At 40.3% G+C, this 21,046-nt stretch overlaps 1 protein-coding gene across 7 annotated transcripts in view; it reads left to right on the top strand.

The window, feature by feature from the left end:
• LOC144930211 (uncharacterized) overlaps nucleotides 1–21,046 on the top strand; it is a 778,762-nt gene that overhangs the window by 660,899 nt on the left and 96,817 nt on the right. The gene's annotated exons all lie outside the window — the stretch shown is intronic.

Here is a 21,046-nt window from a genome sequence, read left to right as displayed (position 1 = left end):
TGAGTGTGTTTTAGGGATCAGAGGCTCAGCAGGATTGTTCTGCTCTTCATGCAAATTTCAGATGTCTCCCTCTCAGTGGCAACTCATTGTATCTCTTTATATGATGCCAGGGCCTTCACATCATATACAGGGTAAGAAACACTGGACCTTATTTTTCCTACTTCCAATATCATTCATTTTTGTAATGAAAATGTTGCCAGGGGCTGCTGTGGACCAATATTGGAACTGAGAGCAGGGAAGCTGTCTCTCCTGTGCTTTCTGTCATCCCCTGCTTGTATCCAGGCAGTGAGAAGGAGGAGGAAGGAAGTATCCAGACTTGAATGCAGAGGGGTAAGAAGTAGGCAAGCAAGAGCAAAGAGAAGATCATAGAATCATAGAAGATCAGGGGTTGTAAGAGACCTCAGGAAATCATCTAGTCCAATCCCCTGCTCAAGTCAGGAGCAACCCCAACTAAATCATTCCAGCTAGGGCTTTGTCAAGCCAGGCCTTAAAAACCTCTAAGGATGGAGATTCCACCACCTCCCTAGGTAACACATTCCAGTGCCTCACCACCCTCCAAGTGAAATAGTTTTTCCTAATATCCAACCTAAACCTCCCCCACTGCAACTTGAGACCATTGCTCCTTGTTCTGTCATCTGCTACCACTGAGAACAGCCGAACTCCATCCTCTTTGGAATTCCCCTTCAGGTAGTTGAAGTTGGAGAGTAGAACAGGTTAAGAAGAGGGAAAAGGAGCAGAGGACAGGAGCAGACAGGGACAGAACTCCTGCAATCAAAATAGTATGTAATTAGTATGCACAAGAGGCCAAATTGAGGTTGCACAGGCAACCTTAACTGTCAGTCCTTAACTGTCAAGTGTTTGACTTCGCAAGCTTAATATTCTTTTAAAGTAGTTAGGTTTGTCTTTTGTTTTGTTTTGCTTTGCTGTATATAATGTGTATAGACATCAACTCCAGGTGTTTAAATGCTGTTTCTGAAGGAGATTTCCCAACTCTCAGCTCCAACAACACAGTGAGATGTACAAGCAGCCACACCTGTAAAGAACTTACAGGGCCTGCAAAATACATTCATGTTCCACCCAATAAAGGGCAATGGCGTGTATATACAAGCCATTCTTCATATACTCCAACTATGGAGATACACATTGTCCTTTAACACTTTGGTACTTGGATGCCAAATAAATAGAATTTCAGACACAGAATCTTCGTTCATAAATTAGCATCAATTTACTGTAGAAGAGTCAAACAGAATTAAAGAGGGACAGGCAAGGATTAGCAACTCTGCACATTGTTACTGATACTGATAGCCTCCTCTTCTCATGAGTGAGATATAACCTTTTACCTGTGAGCCTGAGCTCTCACCTGGCACTCATTGAGATCTCTGCTCTCCTTACTAGATACTCAAATGAAGTATGATTAGGCAAGATGGGCTTTGATGTTTTTGAGATGAACTCCACAAAATGTAACTTTAGTGGGACATGGCAAAGAGAGACCCCATACTGTGCCTGACAAACGAGGAGTTATTAACAATTCAGGCTAACACATCTGCTCCGGGGTGAAGGCAGCTAGTAGGAGAAAGTGGTTCTTGAGCTCAGGGCTGTGGGTAAGAAGCTCCCAAACTGGGGGGTTTTGTTTTATATTTTGTTGTTTTTCTGTGACTAAGAGAGAGGCTTTTCCCCTGGAATAGGAGAGCTGGCTAGACGGCTGCTCCCGTGTTTTTAGTATTGAATTCCTTCCCCAGTGTGATCCACTTTTCTTAACCCTCTGATCAGGCTCATAAAGGAAGCAAATGAATAAAATATCCAGAAGCCTGAAAACTACCTTTTCCAAATGGTGTAAAATCCCACCATTCATAGCTGGCTGGTGTGTATAAAGCAGAGCAACACGTAGTGTATCTGCAGGAGGCAAAGACTGACATCCTAATAGACCAATATGCTCACTGATCGTGGGTGCCACATCTGAAACAGATTTATGTGTCTTGAGCTGGACACCCAAAATTAGTGCCCACTTCTGAATTGACTAAGTGTATCTTGCTGTTAGAACAATTCTTTTCTCTTTGAAGTCACTCCAAAGCATGTAAGGGATTATGGGAATGAACATATACAGGATGCTGTAATAATGTGTGGCTGTTATCTAACTGCATACAGCCAACTGATATGGAATAAAACCTAGAATTTTTCATTTCCAAGCCTGAGAACTTTTGCGCATGCATAATTCCCTGAGTGTCAGCGGGAACTGGATGGTGCTTTGTGCAGCAGCTCTCAAGAGACTCATCCACCGTCCAGTGAAGTCAATGAAAAAAATACCATTGAGTTCAATGAGAGTTGACTAGGACCTCAAGCCTTTTGACTCTATAAACATAGATTTCTATAAATTGATCAGAAGAAACACTTCAGCCAGCTTAGGCAGTAGTGAGAATGGTTAAACACTAAAGCAGACAATATATGTAGTCTTTCCAACAGCCATGTACGTACAAGTTAATACATCTGTGTGTACCAGCCATTCTTATTAGCAGGATCTCTATTAACTCTTCAAATTTTCTGATAAAATATGGAAAGTCCCAGCAAAGAGCAAATGTATGTGGCTACATTATTATAAACCTCCAAAAGCAGGTATTTACAAGGGAATTACTGACACAACCTCTGCTATCAGGGTACATATCTCCACCTGCAAATGGTAAATGCCACTGTGCACTCCAGAACTAAGGTAAAGAATATTAATAGTTTTACTCCTGCACTATCACGAAAAAAACTGTATGTTGAGCTATATTCTACAGCATAAACTCCAGTAAGATTTATTTTGCCCTTTCTGTATAGCTTATGCAAAAGAGCTCATTTTAACTGTACAATGACAAAAGTCTAGAAGTGGAAGTATTTTAATTCCAGTTTATGCTCCTATTTATCATTACAATGGTATCTGCTACAGTTACCATTCACTAATTGTGCCACAATTTCTATTGAAAGGGTTTCAATTCTCTTTTCCCGGGATAGTACTCAAGTTATCAGAGAGCTAAAACATGGCACACATGACAATCCATTTGGCTATGTTTTAATTTGAAGGAGTGCATTGTAAAACATACTTTCCCTGGTTTCAGAGAGATTTTTACATTCCCATAAGTGATTTTGTTCTTTTTAATGAAGTCACTATTGGACCACTGTTATAGGAAATGAGATGCCTCTTCAACACAGGGCTACTGTTGCTAGGGTCCAGCCCTTCCCCCCACCTCCACCCCTACCCCCTCACTAGAGTATTCTGTGTGATATGATCAGTGGTCAGTGATTTGTTTAGGAAACTGGGTGAAGTGGCGAGGAAGCCAAAAAGGTCTAGAATATGACATAAATAAGTATCACAATACTTTGGATAAATTTATACTGTGACCCAACTTAAAAATAACTACATGGAAGGAAAAACACATGCATTCTCTTTCTGTATCCCCTTGGACCACTGGAAACTGTTCCATTCACTCCTTAGCATTTACTACAGCCGAGCAAATAATTCTTAGCAGATAGTTTCCTCTATCTGTTTTAAACTGCTTTCAGAATGTTCATGAGTAGATCCGCATGTTCTTGATTTTTGTAGTTCAAGTACACTGGACAATTTTATTATTGTTTGTTTAGATTTTTTACTTCTGGCCCCTGACCCCCTAGTTCCCAGTATGAAGAAGAATGAAGCTCAAAATGTTGAAATGTGATGGGGTGGGGGTGGGAGATGGGAGTGGGGACTGTTAATTATTAAAACGTGTTCTTGCTAAGCAATCTGAAGTCCCCAAACTTTACATATGTATAAACCCATAATAAATATGTACCCCCAAAAGAGAGAATGAAAAAGCTTTCCAAAAATAACCACTCAGCGCTCCTGGAGTGTCAAACATCTGATCAGTTTTAACCTAGAATATCCCCTGCATCAAGGTTTTGTGATAGGGTGAAATTCACCCCTGTGTACAGGGCCTGCGGAAGGGCTATTCTTAAAGGAGTTCATGGTGTATACTGTACCTAGCACTTACACAGGGATAAAGGTAGGGGGAAGTATCTGGGCTCTCTTTTTCCCTCTTGTGCAGCCACACAGGAGCCATGTTAGTTATATATATATATATATATATATATATATATATATATATATATATATATATATATATATATATATATATATATATATATATATATATAATGTGTGTGTGTGTGTGTAGTTTTTTTCAGTTGAAATAAGGAAACAAACAAAGATGCATGACTGCAGATGTAAAGAAGCAGCATGGTTGCAAAACCAAGGCACAGCCGTTACTTCAGTGTAGTGATTTTTAGTGTGTCTACGTATTAATGGGTACCAGGATCCTGAACAGCAGCAGCAGCAGCTATAGAGCTTGTGTTCCCATGGCGATTGGTTAATTGTTTACTATAAATCAACTTCAGCTTATTTAGTCTTTGCTTGCGTGTGTGTGTGTGTGTGTGTGTGTGTTTGGGTAAATCAAAATGATGTTTAACTGTGTGTGCTGGAATAGTCTGTGTTCACAAAGTTCCAGACCAGATTGCAAGTTATCCATGTGCTGTGCCTTTTCTTAAACCAGATTTACTGCCAAAATATGAGCAGCATGTGACAATGATATTTAGTTTGTTTATTTATTTTTCATAGAGCTTGGGTTATTGCTTGCTTCTATTTGGTTGTGGGCCTCCTGCTAAAAGATTGATTAGAATTTACTGAGTTGGTCAACACTTCCCACCCATTTGCCCCCTCCTCATTTTGTACTATGGATTTTTTTTGCTTTATTATTTTTGTCCATTGATAGCTAATTCCTCTAATAAATAATACTGAATAACCAGAATATTAGAATTATAAGTATATTTTAAAAAATCTAACAAGGAATCACTGTACATATCTATCATTTGCTGTCTTTTAGGTTCCCCAAGCAAACATTGGAGATAGCTAGATATTTCATTTCTGCTCATCCTAATATATGAATACAGATGCATCTGTCTGTGTCTTTGATTTTTGAGGTGGTCATTGTCGATGGTTTATTTTCTCAGCAATAATTAGCAATAACGGAAATATTCTGATAAAAAAGACGAGAATAAATTATCTACAACTGCATTCACATGAAAGAGCACATTTTTTTGTTTTTGTTTTATTTAAATGCTCATATCCTTGGCACTTTACATTATCTGCAAAAACCAAAAAAAACGAGTGAGTGAAAAATGAGCAAGTCATGGATTTTCAGTGCTCTAATGACTTATACTAATGTATTCCTTCATCTAAATACAGATTTCTATTTAAAATTCAGCATGCAGGAGTATTATGAATTCCAGTTTAAGAGATTCCAAATAATTGCCCTTTAGAAATGATGAATAGCTGTTTAAAGCCACTGATAAGAATATACTATTCCTCTCCTAACAATGGGCCTTCTACATGAACTGTGTCAGATATGCCTGAAATTAGTTTATTATTTTTTTTATTGGTATGCAAAACACAGGCTGATGGCAGATTCCAAATAACCCCTCACTACGAACCCCACAATTCCAAAAAAACTGTTACAAAAAACAAAAGGGAGAAGAAGATAGCTGTTTTTATATAGAAGCCAGGCCACTGAAATGCAGATGATGCCACTGTCTCTTGTGCTTTGGTTTTCTTAGATTTTCGCTCTTAAAAAGAGGAGGGTCTAAGGTTGAATTGGATTTTGCAAAATTCCACATTCAAGGAGCTTTCTGAAGGCTGTTTGTGCTGTCTACAAATGCCTTTTAAAAGAACCATTCCAGATATGTTCTTTCATTTAAAAGATGAGCATCCAGAACTACTGAAATTAAAAATACATTATTCATTTACTCAATGTGGCAACATTTTCACTTAACAGAATAGATGTCCTCTTTATAACGTAAGAAAGTCTTTGAAAGCACAAAACAAAATAGATTCAATGCAGCTATACATGGAATATGCAGTTATGTGTGCAATTTGATAATGTACGTTTCAGAATTTGTATGTGTGCTAGACACACATACAATGATATATGCACTTTTGAGGAAAACGTATACACTGACATGCATCTTTTATGAAAATACACATACTAATGTTTATATATTAGGAAAATAATTCCAATCATATTTTTAAAGAGACTTGGTTTTTAAGTGAACTATAACACAAAATAATTTGTCTCATGGCATCAGGCATTTGATAATGCAGAAATAATAACAGGATGCTATAGAATTGATTACTCATCAGCAAATGGCTGGATGCTTCAAAGTTCTTAGAATTTCCCTAGAAATATACTACTTTCTGTGTGAAAAATAAACATGTTCAGAATTTTCAAAATTATGTGTTGTTTGCTATGTGCTTTGTAATATCATTATGCTTAATATAATATTTCTGCTTACTTCACATTACCTGTTTATATATGTGGTATAGGGCATGCATACAGACATATCTGCCTATATATAGATCTAGTGTGTGCATATGTCTATAGAGTCTATAGAGCTAACTAGCTATGCTATATGTGTAGTACAAAGAAAAATAGATTTCTAGAATCTATTGCAGTGCATGCCACCAAACTAAATGCCTGTTACCTAAGGAAATATCTCCCATTTATTTGTTTATTTCAGCAAACAGTATAAATACAATTCTTCCCATTTAGTTGTAGAAGTCAGAATGTAGAAATGGAATGCTAGTGGAAGGCAGCAGTGACTCTTTTCCCTTCTTCCATCTCCTCTTTCCTACCTCAGAACAAATGGTGGGAGAAGTAGATTTACTCTTATTTTCTAGCTGCCTTTTCATTTTACCCTCCCAAACTTAGCCACCTCTAAAGATGTCTTAAAAATAGGTTAAAGCAGTTAGCTTTAGCATACTTGTGTCTATAATCCTTGGCTCTCGTCTCTTTAGCCTTTTCTTTTCTCTATAGAAGCAGGGCAGTTATCCCCTATTCAGGGTCATTTTTTCTGCCTCCAGGGTAGGCTGCCTTCTCCACACACCACTGGTACCCAGAGAAGAATGGCTCTTCTGTTTGTCCAAATGCCTGCATATTGCATCCATTGCTCCATTCAGCCTGCCTTTTCAGGTCTTCTAGCTGCTGTACAACTTAGCTTTTGTGCTCTACTGCCAGGGGTTTTCTGAAGCCAGACGCTTTTTGAAAAGAGGGGATATTTGCATAAACAATGCCATGTGAGGAGATCTGCTGGAAACAAAATCAAAATTCAGTCAAGCAAATCTTCCTGATCAACTCATTTCTTACAGCCGACACCTCCTATCGTTACCATCTGTATACTAAATTATGGCTGAAAATTTGTGCAACTCTTCCTTTTCACTTGCTCTGTGTCCAGCTTTATCAAATAAGCCAATGTATATTTTGTTTTACAATTTAGTCTGAACAGAACCCATAAACAGAATTTGGTATGTGGAATGAGGAAAATATGGTGAGTTAAATAAAGCAGGAGGCCAGCCATGCATCAGCTAGCCTGCAACTCAGATTGGATTTGTACTGGGGGCTCATCAAAATGCACATCGGAAACAAGATCTGCCCATCAGTTTGCTGAGATTGCAGGTCAGTGATGGCTGGGCAGTTTTATCAGGGCAGACCAGGGAGGGGAGGCATATTTACCAGTGTGGGTGGTAATCGAAAAGAAGCTTGCTGAAAACATGTGTGTTTAAAATAAATGGCTGCTAGCTTCAAATATTTTGTCCTTGTATACATGTGTGTCTAGGTGTGTGTAAGCACACACACTATACATATAAAAAGGCATACACACTTATGTGTGGGTATACATATATGTACGTATGCAAACATATATGTCATGCTGTATGGCCTCTGTGTATTTGTTTATACATACACACACTCACATACACAGAGGATATAGCTTCTCCATGTGATAAAAGGAAACAAGATTAATTTTGTTTAAAAAAAAAAAAAAGCAAAGCTCACAGAACAAGAGTAGCCCAGAGGTGAAAAGGGATATAATTTCCTAAAGCACTGGTAAAAAAATGTGTGTTGTTTGAAATATTTTAACCCATATATGAAACTAGATAATAGATATGTAATTATTCCATTAAAATATGCTAAGAGAATGTTAAGGTTGCACAGCTAAGCACTCAATAATTAGGAAACGACAACATTAAGGTTACATGCACAATTCTAATTTTACACTCTTATGCATACACAATACAATTAAATAATATAACATAGATTTTTATCACATTAGGTACACATGTGTAGCCTCTTCCACACTGCACTACCTACTAAGTTTGCATATGCCAGACAGTTTATGAAAGCCATTATTGTACAAGATGCACAGTGAGGTCTTCTCCTTTGGATCAGTTGCCTCAGTCACTGCCCACTTTGCAAGCTACACAAGAAAATACATTGTCTGACGTAATATTTTTTGTTTCAGAAATTAATGTGGTCATATCACTAAAGCCGGTTATGCATATGCACAAGGGGGCAGACTTAATACTGCACAGGCAGCCTTAACTCTGCCATGTCCTTACTTTTGAGTGTTTGACCACTGAGCCTTGAAGTTATCCTAACAGATTTTTGCTGATAAATTTTTTTAAACAAAAAGCTCTACAATCAAGCACTGTATGGTGAGACACCAGTGGAACATGCTGCCCCTCAGAAGGAGCCACTGAGCTCACTTTTCAGTTGCACAATCCGACATGCACGCAGTGGGGCATATATAAATGAGTCCCTGAGTATTAAGGACTGTTTATTCCAATAGGTTATTAACATTCTCTTTGAGTGCTATTAATATCTGGAATAAGGTTAATAAGGCACTATGTACCAGAAAAGAGGTAATTATATATTGGAAAGTGGATCCTGGAAAGTACTAAGTGGCTACTTCTGGGTGCTGAGGGCCCTCAACTTCCATTTATTTTAAAAGATGACAGTGCTGAGCACCTAACATGTTGCTAAGCAAATTGCAGAACCAGGTCCTAATGATCAAGTAGCATTCATTGTGCATACAGTAACTTTCTTATTACATTCGACTGAGATTTAATAAGATAGAGTATGATGACTAAGGTTCCGCTCACCTCTTCCTATGACCACACAGTGAACCAGCCCAGAGGAGAACTCTATCAGGTTCCCTTTGTGGAGGGTCCTCTAAATTGAAGAATTCAAAGGTTTGTCCACATGTGGGAGAAGTTGGGATCTGGTGCCCAAATTCTCAGCTCACCTGAGATCGGGCAGATATACAGGCCCCTATGCCACTGCCCTGACCCCACCAATCCTGCCCTTCATTTTGGCTCCACAGCAGCACACTTTTCATGTCACTAGGGACTCCACTGAGAACTCAACCCTGGAACCCTTCCTGCCAGGGGCGTGTGCAGGAATTTAAATTAGACCACTTTTGGAATGGCATGTTCTGTGCTCCCACTGCCACGGCCCTGTGGTCAGAGGAGCTCTGTGTCCCTGCTGATGATTGTGGCGGGGGGAATGCCCCTGCTGGCCCCCTCTTGGGCACGCTCCTGCTTCCTGAAGAGCCATGCCTGACAATAGGGCCAAACCTGCAGGGTGTCCCCCAAGTCACGATGGCCCTATCCATATCCTATTTAGTGTGGGGTACAAGTTGCTGCAGTGATAACTAAGGCTTCATGGGTGAAAATACATGCACCACTGTTCCCTATTGGGTCACACCCTATGGATCTAAAGTCCTCCCCTCTATACACACACATACACTCAGGATGGTAGAGCAGAAGAATATAGGTTCTTGGAGAGGTCACATATTGAATCTTGCCACTTGCAGACAGGAATGGCTTTGCAAGCATCCCAGGTTTCTTTGAACTAGCCCTGGCCCCATTAATCACGTGCAAAAGGACTGTATTTCACAGTACTTCAGTTTGGGAAAGCACTGTAAGGCTAGGTTAGCCCAATGATGAGCCGCCAGAAGCTGAAGAACCGGTTCCTTCAGTCGCTCCGGGTCTTCGGCGGCACTGAAAGATCCACCGCCGAAGTGCCGCTGAAGGCCCGGAGCGAGTGAAGGGCCCGCCGCTGAAGTGCTGCCAAAGGCTTGGAGTGCCGCCGGGTGAGTAAAAATTCACAGGGGAGTCTCCCCAGCCGAGAGCTCAGGCGGGACAGATAGGACGGTCCCGTGGGCCGGATGTGGCCCGCGAGCCGGAGTTTGCCCATCCCTTTAACAACCGGTTCTAAACCGGCTTCAAAATTTAACAACCGGTTCACGCGAACCGGCTCCAGTTCACCACTGGCTTAGCCCCTGATCACATGGATTGGGAATGGAGTGAATGATGCACATCCTCATCTGATGGGTGGGTTGCTGGACCTGTATAACTCCCTCCCTGGAGTTCATCAGGGAGGAGAGTGGTGCAGGATTGGCTGTCCCCCACCCCACAACTTTGACCTGATATATTGGGGGCATGATCTTGCACAAGTTTAAATACGAAGTATAACAGAATTTGGTGTGTCCTTTTTGAATTTCTCCATGAGTAATACACGCTAATTCTATTCTCCTTCTCATAGAAACATGCCAGATGACATGCCACTAGATTTATGCAAGGGGAAATGGGGAATAATAATGTATGAACTCCTGGGTTCCCTTTTATTCATTTTCTGTAATCTTTAAGTCCTTCTAAACCACCTAGAGCTCTATCATTCTTACCTTCCTAGGATGTAAATTGCCTTAATCCTATATAGTCAATGGACATGGGTGGGTCCAAGCATGTTGGAAAGCTAGGTATTTCTTTTCACAGTACTTCAGTTTGGGAAAGCATACTACATAAATAATGTACCTGAAAACATATTTATTGAGGTTTAACATCTGTGTTAGAGATGTATCTATTACATAGCTTCAGTAAATGTGTTTTTAATGTTCTACTTCATTGCATATAATACCTCTCTTATTAAACTGAAATTAAAAGCATGTTCAGTACCTCATAGTCAAAGCAGCACTGGTGTAGGTTTATAATGCAAGCAAATGCATCGAGAAAGAGAATAATACGTATAACAGAATGCATTGCTTGGCCAATAAAAGACACAAATTGTTCCTGGAAGATAATATAGTGAGTTCTGTATCCTAAGATCTGCAGGATCTTAGGGCCTGATGCAAAAGTACTGTTTTTAGTTACATCGGAATGTGGGAGATTATTTCTTCAGCAGTTATGTTCTACTTAATTAATGTTGGATTCAAAGATTGTGTGTAAAAGAAGTTTTTTACAGCATATTGCTAGAGCTACCTGTTTGTAATGCATCAGCCAGTCTAACGGGAAGGAGGATGGACCTGGGATTTAATGCAAAACCCTGACAATTGGAGACTACCTCAACATACTCATCAAGCAAAGGTGTCTGGAGGTCTACTAGTTACTAGTAGGTCAGAATTTTGATTAAAAAATCATAACCTTGAATTCCTTTTTAAAAATTTTCTTTTTAACAAGAATAATACAGAAAAGAAATCTGACCAATTAGTAAGGAAGGAAAAAGTCTGTATAAATACTGTACTACAAATAAAACATAGGTCCTGGAATACTTGGAAAATTTGAACAGGACAGAAGCAGCCCCTGATAACTTTTATGTCTAAGGGATCCTTGATAGCCTAAATGAAATAAGCTGGTAACTTCTGTCTATTTCCTAGTGAGCAGATGTCTGCATAACAAACATCGCCATCGAAGTGCCTGGTTCCGCAATGAACACCACACAGAAGGATCTCTACGCCTGCACAGAGCCCCATTGATGTAATTGATTTCAGTGGGGCTCTGCACAGCCACAAGGATCCAGTGCTCATAGAAGAATCAGGGCCATAATTGGTATATATTGGCCGTATCAGCAGAGGTCAAAGACTAGAAGCCTGATCTCTCACTCATTGAAACCAATAGAAAAGCTCCCATTGATTTCAGTGAAGCAGGATCAAGTAATAAAATGGTTGTGGAGAGTAAATTACACTCTCCCCACTAGAGGCAGTCCCATTAATCAGTGCTGAGATATTTGAATGGGGCAACATGGGGGAAACTTGCACTTCTGCTTCCAATTCTGTCCCTGTTCTTGGATAAAAGGGTAATGTACCTTTGGCTTCTTTCAAGAGCACTAACATTCACTGGGTTTTTTTTTTTAAGTGTAAATTACTTTATATCCAGCACACCAAAAGGGAGGCAAACTTCTAAAACAACGTCCAGAAATACGAGGCTCTGGTGGCAGAATTTGCCCTTCAGTGATTAGCAATTATGTATCCAGTTGTGAATAGGCTCCAGAAATGTTAGCATATACATTAATCTGTATGTGAAGCTCTGCTTTACTGTGGATTTTCTCTACAATATTTTTTCCATAAAAGAAATTCATAGAAGAAATGATAACATTGATGTAAGAGAGAGGCAGCTTGATTAGCATTGGCTGTGTGCTCATTATAGTGCAACCAAAATGGGGAGAAGATAGGGAAAGCTCCATATTGTCAGCAGATTGTGTATTTAACAGAGTCTACAGGAGGCGGTCTGCATGACTAGATTGCTCTAATCCTTATAACTTGGAAATCAATAAGATAAATGAAGGAGAACTGAACAGCTAGTAGGCTCGGCCCTGATGGTTCCAGGATAAATCCCTTTTAATAAACATGAAACTGCAGCAGACCAGAAATTCTGAGCTCCGGTTCTGAGTTGAAACTCTTTACCTCTCTATCTGCCACATTTATCAGTTTTTGTTTTTACTCCTTCACTCTTTTTTTAATTTGTAAGTCTGTGTCCATCCATTTAACTGAATGTTTATTTCCTTCCTTCTGCAAGATGAAGTATAGATATAATGCTGCTTTGTAATGGCTCTCAAGAAGGATTAAGGAAAAAAAATCTGTCATCCTATAATCATCTTATTCTTGCTTAATACATACTATTGTCTTTTGGGGAAATTCAAATTTGTGAAACATGCAAGGGGGAAAAGGAAGGAAATGTCATTTACAAAAAGCTGCTACTCAGATTTGTTTTATTATAGCATTTATGGTAATGGTAGTGACAAAGGAATTTTTTTTAATGAAGCAAACAGTATATTTTCCACAGCATTAACACTCCCTGGCTAGTTGCTCCATCAGAACTGGGATTTGACAAGGCTTAGTTTCTATAATAGATGTTTGGTTAATTTATTTGTTTCTAAATTATAACAAGAGTTTGGAAGTTCCAGATTTAATACTGAGGCTTCCCTTGATATACACAGGGAAAAAAATAAATTTAGATCTCTTTATTTTCCAATTAAACATTCTTTATCCCTGCGTTAATATTACAGACGTCTCAGGAATAATTAAAACAGATAAGCAATTTATAAAATCTTCACATTTCATGCTAATTATCATAATGTAATGTTACATTTCTATTAGCAGCTTTTGTTTCCTCCTCCTCCATCCTTTGCTTTTCTGAACCCGTGGGCCTTAACCAGTCAGTATGTTATAAATCTTAGTTAAAACACACTAAGAATCTTGCAACCAAGCAAACTGGACAGTGATGGAGCTTTTCTCTGTTTACGTCCCTTCCTGACAGCCAGGCTGTCATTGAATTTGAAAATTATGATGGTTTTTATAGCTTTTTACTGTGAAGGCTAAAGGATTTTCAGCATGCAGAGGAGCAAGTGAGGGTTGTAAGGGAAAAGAACAGTGCCATTGGTAAGGCTGGTGAACCCTGTGCTTTGTTACTCCTGATCCAATAGTTTGAAGAGAAAGCACAAGTAATGTATAAAGGTTAGGTCACCCAGTCAAGGAATAGAAGCAATGCTGTATGATGTAGATGGGCCGTCACACCTCCAACAGCAAATGCCAGTTATCTAAGCAGTCTAATGAGTATTCACTGTGAATGGTTCCTGAGCACAAATATTGTTAGCTATTTGTGGTGAGAGTGTGAAAAGTGGGAGGGGGTAGGAAGAGCTAAGGCCCTGAACTTGCAAACGCTTAACTTCACTGTGGTGAGCCCCATTGAAATCAATGGGAATCTTCATGAATAAAGCTGTGCACGTGAGGAAGCATTTTCAGGTTTGAGGCCTGAATTTGTCCAATAAACTGTTCAGAATGAAACATCTGACTGGAACAACGGTAATAACAAAAATTACCAGTGCCTGTGCACAAACACACACGTGCATGACTCTGCGCTGACGAGGTGCAGAAAAGCAGAGTGCTCAGCTCTAGAAGTTTGCTTCCCCAGCCCTCTTTCAGCAGCCTCTAGGAGTGAGCCTTTAAGAAGTAACTGATATCATAATACAGATAATGGACTTCGGTATGTTTTAAAAATATAATCATCTAAGCTTTCACATATAACAGTGTAGCTTAGGCTTCATTTTGTTTTTATTCTGCACTAGACTTTGATATAAGCCAAAGGAAATGAGGTATAAATAAAAGACTCACTCTAAAGCCAAGTTCTGAAACCTTTCTTTAGATAGAACCGTACTTATGTGAACAGATCCACATACTACCCAGTCTATTGATTCAAAGCTATAACACTTTTGTCCTATATTACTTAATTTATCTTTATTTATTGCAACGTTGATAGCATTCAAATTGCATTAGATAATGTACTGGATAAGATACCTTTTTAAAACCTCTTACTGAGATCCTATTGGGACTGGTATGTAATTGAAAACACTTAATGGAATATTTCAGGGAATATTGCCAGGGAATGAACAAGAGAATCACATTTCATTTTAAAATGCCAGACAAAAATCACTTAAAATGATCATAGCTGTGATTTGGAAGGGTGGGATGGGTGTTATAATTTACATAGACTTTATTTCTCACCTAAAATTATTTTCTTTCTTTGTTGCATTTGACAACTTACTAGTGTCTTTTCAGAAATGTCTGACATTCCTTTTAATTAAGTAGTTAGACACGACAGGCAATAATACATTTCTGGAGGATCACTGCAGAGCATGTGCCAATGTGTATTTTATTTCAGGATTGGAGACTAAGTTTGTAAAGTGCCAAGTAAATGTGTGCTTCTTAATACATGTGTATGAATAATAAAATATATCAGATATTCTGAGAACTGGTTGTATCTTGCTTTTGACCTAGAAGCAAAGTTGAGACTTTTCAGATTGCATCAGTTAACACTACTCCTGCATGTAGGTCTTCACCACTGGAAGTGCATAGATGGTTGGGTCCATCTCTTTTTCCATGTTCATCCAACTAAATTGGAATGATGCCCATAAATCTGGGATCTGAAGTTGCAGAAAGACAGTTACAACTGCCAGAATTGTTCTTGGTATTGAGCTGTTTTATCAACTTGGGTTCCATAATCCAAAGGTCAGCTCCAATTGCTGCAGAGAGCTCTCATCCTAGTGCTCAGAAATAAAAAGCTGAATATGGATGAGCTCACTGGGACAGAGTTCCTCAAAAGAGGATGGAGAACCATAACCATCTAACCACCCCAACCAAATTCATCCCTCTCACCTACGTATAGACGCTGGTAGCAATGGGGGGCATCCAGGCTAGTATTTGAAAAACAGATCCTTGCCCCTCTTGGCTAGTAGAAACCAGGAAACACCAATTGCTCCACTAAATAATGGAAATGCTCAGTACCTCTTTTGGAAACTGTCTGAACCTCCCTAAAGAACATGATAGTCTGTTTGGTCCTCAAGAAACCAAGATTTGATGCAGACAGTCTCATCAACTGTCATTAACTTCACCATCCTAGGCAAAATGATCAAAAATCTAACAATATGTGGCATCTGCTCACATCTTGGACCTCTCATAATCAGGCTTTAGACCACAACATGGTATAGAGGTGGCTCTAGTAATAATGATAAATGTCCTCCTTATGACTCTGGATCAAAGCCAGATCTCAGTGTTCAGTCTATTCAGCCACTCATTAACACATTCGGTCACAAGATACTGATGACCCACTTCTGTTTGCAACGTATACCTAGAGAAGATGTTGCCTTAAAGGACACGCTTTATATTTATCCCATTATCTGACATGATAAACATAGGCAGGAGAGAGAAACAGGTAATCAGTTTGATGATTTTGCCATGCAATTTCACATGCCCGTTCTGGTGAAGGAGTTGTCAAAGCTAAACTTGCAGTGTTGCTTGCCAATAGACACAGATTGCTTAACAGTCACCTCCAGGTGGTAAAACTGGTTGCCAGTTCAAGTGCCAGGTAATTTTTATAGGATAATTATTACCCTTACCAAAGTTATTAGAGACTAGCTACTGGGAGATTTGTGAAGTATGAATTATCACTATCTGTCTGAGCAGCAAGGATAACTAATCCACACAGACGTTTTTGCTGAGCTGCAGACTATTCCCTTTGTTTAGATATTAGAAATAATTCTTCAGAAAGGATCAAATCACATAATTTTAACAGTTATGAGAGTATTTACAAGGTACTTATTTTTCTGTTATTGCAACAGTATGTCAGGAAAATATACTGCTGTTCGAGTCTTCTCTGGCACTTGCTCGTGCTTGGTTCAGTGAGCACTGAGGGTGCAGTGTGATTCTGTGAAGGATATGCCATGCAATGTGTTCTATGCCAATGTCTCTAGGGATGACAGTAGAATCTACTGCATCCTTCTTAGATCAGGTACTGCTAAGGCAACCACTGCAACTATGCCATCCCTCATCATTTCCTTCCCATGCACGGCTAACTTCATAAGAATGTGGATGCTGGTAAACCTCAGTTCTTCCTGTTCTCGCCCTGTGACAGTGACACACAATAGTTTAGTCTCCTGAGGCTTGTGTTCTGTTTTGGTACCGGTTGTTGAGCTTGGTGTGGAAGTGGCTGGGAGGTATTTAGTGGCCTGTGACATACAGGAGGTCAGATTAGATTATCTAGTGTTCCCTTCTGGCCTTAAACTTTATGATTCTATTCCTTTCTCTCTCTCCAGCTCCTACTCTACCACCTCCACCAAAGTATGTGGTCAAATCCCAGACTGAACCCTTACTTTCTGCACCGCCTTCAGAAGGGGCAGGGAATATGCATAACAGCCTGCAGGATCTCTCCAAAACCTAATGTTCTCATACCTCCACTCACCATCACAAAACATCATGGTTCCCCGTCGTCTGTAGGAAAGGGTGAGCAAATTAGCAGGTCTGCATCTGCCAAAGCCAAATTGCCTTGAGGTATACAGAGCCTTCAAAGGGGCAAAAAAGCCTCCCAGAGAAACTACTGGCTCTACCCTAGATAATTTCTTCTGTTTTATAAGGGAATGAGGGGAACTATGACCCCTTCCCATCCTGTATTCTGCAACCCTCCTGCTACTCCCTCAGCCCTGCCCTGTCCCTCAATCCCCCTAGTTGCTGCTTGCACATGTTCTCTCTTGCTCATGCTCGCATGCTCTTCTCTGTCTCCCATATTCATACTGTCTTGTGTTTAATCTGGAGTGGGGATCCCAGGTGTGTTGTATGCAGAACAACCAGAGTGTGGCAAAGTGGCTTACCCTAGGAGTTATGTCCACACTAGAGGTGCAATTACAGCATGTCTAGTCATGCTAGCTGCTCTGACTGAGCCAGCTAGAAAAAAACATCAGTGTAACCACAATGGCACAGGGCTAGCTACCTAAGTACATACCCAGGATCTCAGGCAGGCTTGTACTCAGGTGGCTAGCCCTTGCCGCCATTGCTAGCTTTAACAAACTACATCAGTCAAAGCTAGCTTGTATATGCCTACACATGCTGCAATCACACTTCCCAATTGCAGTTTAGTCATACCCTGAGTCATGGTCTTGTGGACATGTGAGGGCCTCTGAGGACCCTGGAAAATGCTAACCAAGTGCCCAGTCCTTTAGCTGTGCTCCAGAACAATTTTCTTTGGGCAACCTGGGAACCCACAGGACTTGACCACAACTGTAATTCATTCTGAAAATCCACCGGGCACCCAAATTAGCTCTGAGATCTAGCGGGCGCTCCAACAGGCCATTGGCACTCATGCAATGGTTGGAAAATTCTGGCCTTGATGTGCAGTCTGTAAAATGGTTTTCATTTAGTGCAATTTCTAATCCATAGCTGGCTATACCATCTGGTGGAAAAAATTGTCTATCGGGTTCTGCTTCTCCTGACACTAGTGGTGGCAGTAACATTTTAGAGAGACCCGTCCTTTGCTACCAGTCTCACTGCTGCTGCTTCCCCCTCCTTCCGCTTGTGCCCTATTGAAATACCAGAAGTCTATTTACATGCCGTGGTGAGCAGACATTCCTGTGTATGTATCTGCCTTTCCTCTACTGTCCCTCTGCCTATAGAAATATCAGATTGCTATTTTACTGTCCTTTTCTCTAGAGAGAAAAATATAACGCACCAATGATTTTCTTTGTAGGGCACTGGTGCATATGTGCACGAACCAGTCTCCTCTCACCATTAGCACTGTTTGTTACAGGTGTTTTCTCTTCATCTTTTCTATTTCTTAGGGACAAATCCTAAAGTGCCTTGCGCAAGGCCCTAAAATGCCAAAGATCATCTATTTTTGCTGAACTGTGTGTGTGGGGGTGGAGGTAAGGGAGGGGGGATCTGCATGAGAGTCATGCTGCAGAAATAACTTCCATGTGCATATCCACAAGGATGTTACTCCAGATTTACACTGGTGTGACCGAGAACAGTGTAATTAATAGTATTGCTAAGAATACTAATAAATGGAACACAGTACCTGTGACTACTATTTGTAATTCTCATGCATTGCAACAGCAGGAGCTGGTTTGGCTCTTTTTTGAGTACAGCACTAGATTAAACTTATTCAAGTTTAATTCTTAGTACTGCTGGCCTTTTATTCTTAGTACTGCTGGCCTGTCTCTCTGTACCTTTCACCTCTTCTTGTATGCTTCTTTGTTGTTGTCAATACAGCAGTTATTCTCTCAAAAAAATTAAGAGGCAGAGATGCTCCCACCAAAGAACTTAGATTGACATATTGTATTACAGAAGATGGCAATTCCATATTATCTGTTCCTTTTACAGAGGAAATGTGTGGGGTCATATTTGTTTCTTATTTTTCCTTCATCCCCTTTTTTTATGCTGCTCTGTCTTTCTTGGGCCTTGTCTACATCTGAAACTTAGGTTGACCTAACTACATCACTCGGGGCTGTGAAAAATGTCACACCCTGAGCACTGTATTTAGGTTGACATAACACCCTGTGTAGACACAGCTAGGTCAACAGCAGGATTCTTCCATCTACATAGTTACCACCTCTCAGAAAGGTGGAATACCTATATCGACCAAAAGAACCCTTCCTTTGATATAGGAAGCATCGACACTACAGCGTGACTATGGCACAGCTGCAGCGCTGTTGCTCTGCCACTGTACCAGGTGTAGTGTAGACGTATCCTCAGTGTACGGGATTTATCAGTAACTGTTGGAGCTGAAATGTGTTAGTTAACTAAGCGTACACTGTGCAACGGGTGGATGAGCCAACTCCAGCAGGTAATTCCCTATGGAATAATTCATTGGCCAAATACTTACACCAGGGGTCTCAAAGTCCTGGCCTGCAGGCCATCAGCAGCCCGAGAACCTCCCCACTGCGGCCCCCGGAGGAGAGACCCATGCAGCCACACTGACAGCAATGTCTGCTGCAAGCGCTGCCCCCACAGCTCCCATTGGCTGGGGAAGAGGGACAGAGATACCATCACTAGTCGCTGGGCAGAGTCAGCCGTGGTTGCTGGGCAGAGTCACTGAGTTGCACGGAAACAGAGTCACTTTTTTCCACAATGAATATAAACAAGTCAAAATACCGAACGCAACTATCTGATGCACACCTTGCTGCAATCTTGAAGGTTTCAACTGCTTGGTCACTGAGGCCAAACATCAACAAACTGACAGGACTGAAGCATGGCCAGGTGTCTGGCAAACACTGAAAACTCTCTGGCAGGTGAAGAATTGTATAAAGTTGTATGACAGTTTTATTATTTCTAAGAAATTCGAAATAAAAAATACAATATAAACGTTTTCTTTTCTGAACGCCATCTTCAGTGACATTGTTGGCCCACTGGAAGGATTTGAAGACTGGCACTGGCCCTAAGGTAAATTTAGTTTGAGGACCCCCCCCCCCCCGACTTACACTTTTCCCTTTGACAGTCAAAGATAAATCCCACACTGGAATTTCCTGCTTATAGTACCTTAACTATCACCCTAATTACATGCATAATGACGATAAATAAGACACTACACTAACAAGATTAAAATATTCTTACTATATGTTTCAGTTTAATGTAATCTGTCCATAATGGAGCAACTGGGAAGCTTCATTTTATTTATCAGGTATACATTTAACATTTTTCTCAACAAACTTCTGTAAATATGAACTTTGTTCTTCCTTTTTTTATATATATTGCAGAAAGAATAAGACAATGGGACCCTTTTATCCCTTTTCTATTTACCCTCTGTATAGAATCAGTCGTGATATAGCTTGGGAATTTGGAGAATTCTGGGTAGGATTGTTCACAGGAAAGGTCTTAAACAACTCTCTGTTTAGATGAGATTATTTAATTCATTTCAAATGTTGAGATTACTGCGACAGATATTGCAATCCCGTGTAGTGTCTTTGAGAGATCATAGTTCATTAAGTTTGTGTATCACTGTGAGTCAAGGAATGTATGCAGGTTCAGTGGGGAGAATTACCCCAACTCCTCCAGGAGACAAAAATAGTGATGGGTAATTAAGGTAAATCACTTAGATTGGAAACACCTCCAGAGAGGTGCCACCCCTGGGGAGGCTCGCAGATACTGGTTCAAACTTGGTTTTCCATAGGCCAAAAGACAAAGCAAGGGCTTTTGGCTTTAAAAGCTGTGTTTTAACTGACTCAGGGCCTTCTTTGTGATCCAGTCAATGGACAGGACCTTCTACCCAAGGGGAAGCCCCAGCCCGTGCAGAAGGGTCAGAAAGACTTTGGCCTACTAAACCCCATAAGACTGAGTGGTTCTTGGTATGTTTAGTGTGTGTTTTAATCTGGTTAGTTTTGTAATTGTTTTGTGTGTAATGCTTTTACCTTAAGAATAAGGTACTTGCTTAGGAAGAGCTGTGTGGTAACTTGTAATTGCTGGCAATACACTGTTCATAGCCCTGGGAGAGAAAGCAAAGCACAGGCACCAGCCTTTAGACAGGCTGTCATGTTGGGGATATTGCAGTGTAAGCTGGAGCTGTGCAGCCTTAAAACTCCCCAGTCAGACAGACGTGGGATAAGGGTCCCTGCCC

The sequence above is a fragment of the Lepidochelys kempii genome, chromosome 2, assembly GCF_965140285.1.
Source record: "Lepidochelys kempii isolate rLepKem1 chromosome 2, rLepKem1.hap1, whole genome shotgun sequence".
In the NCBI taxonomy this organism is placed as follows: domain Eukaryota; kingdom Metazoa; phylum Chordata; order Testudines; family Cheloniidae; genus Lepidochelys; species Lepidochelys kempii.
This window is presented reverse-complemented; position numbering and strand designations above follow the sequence as displayed.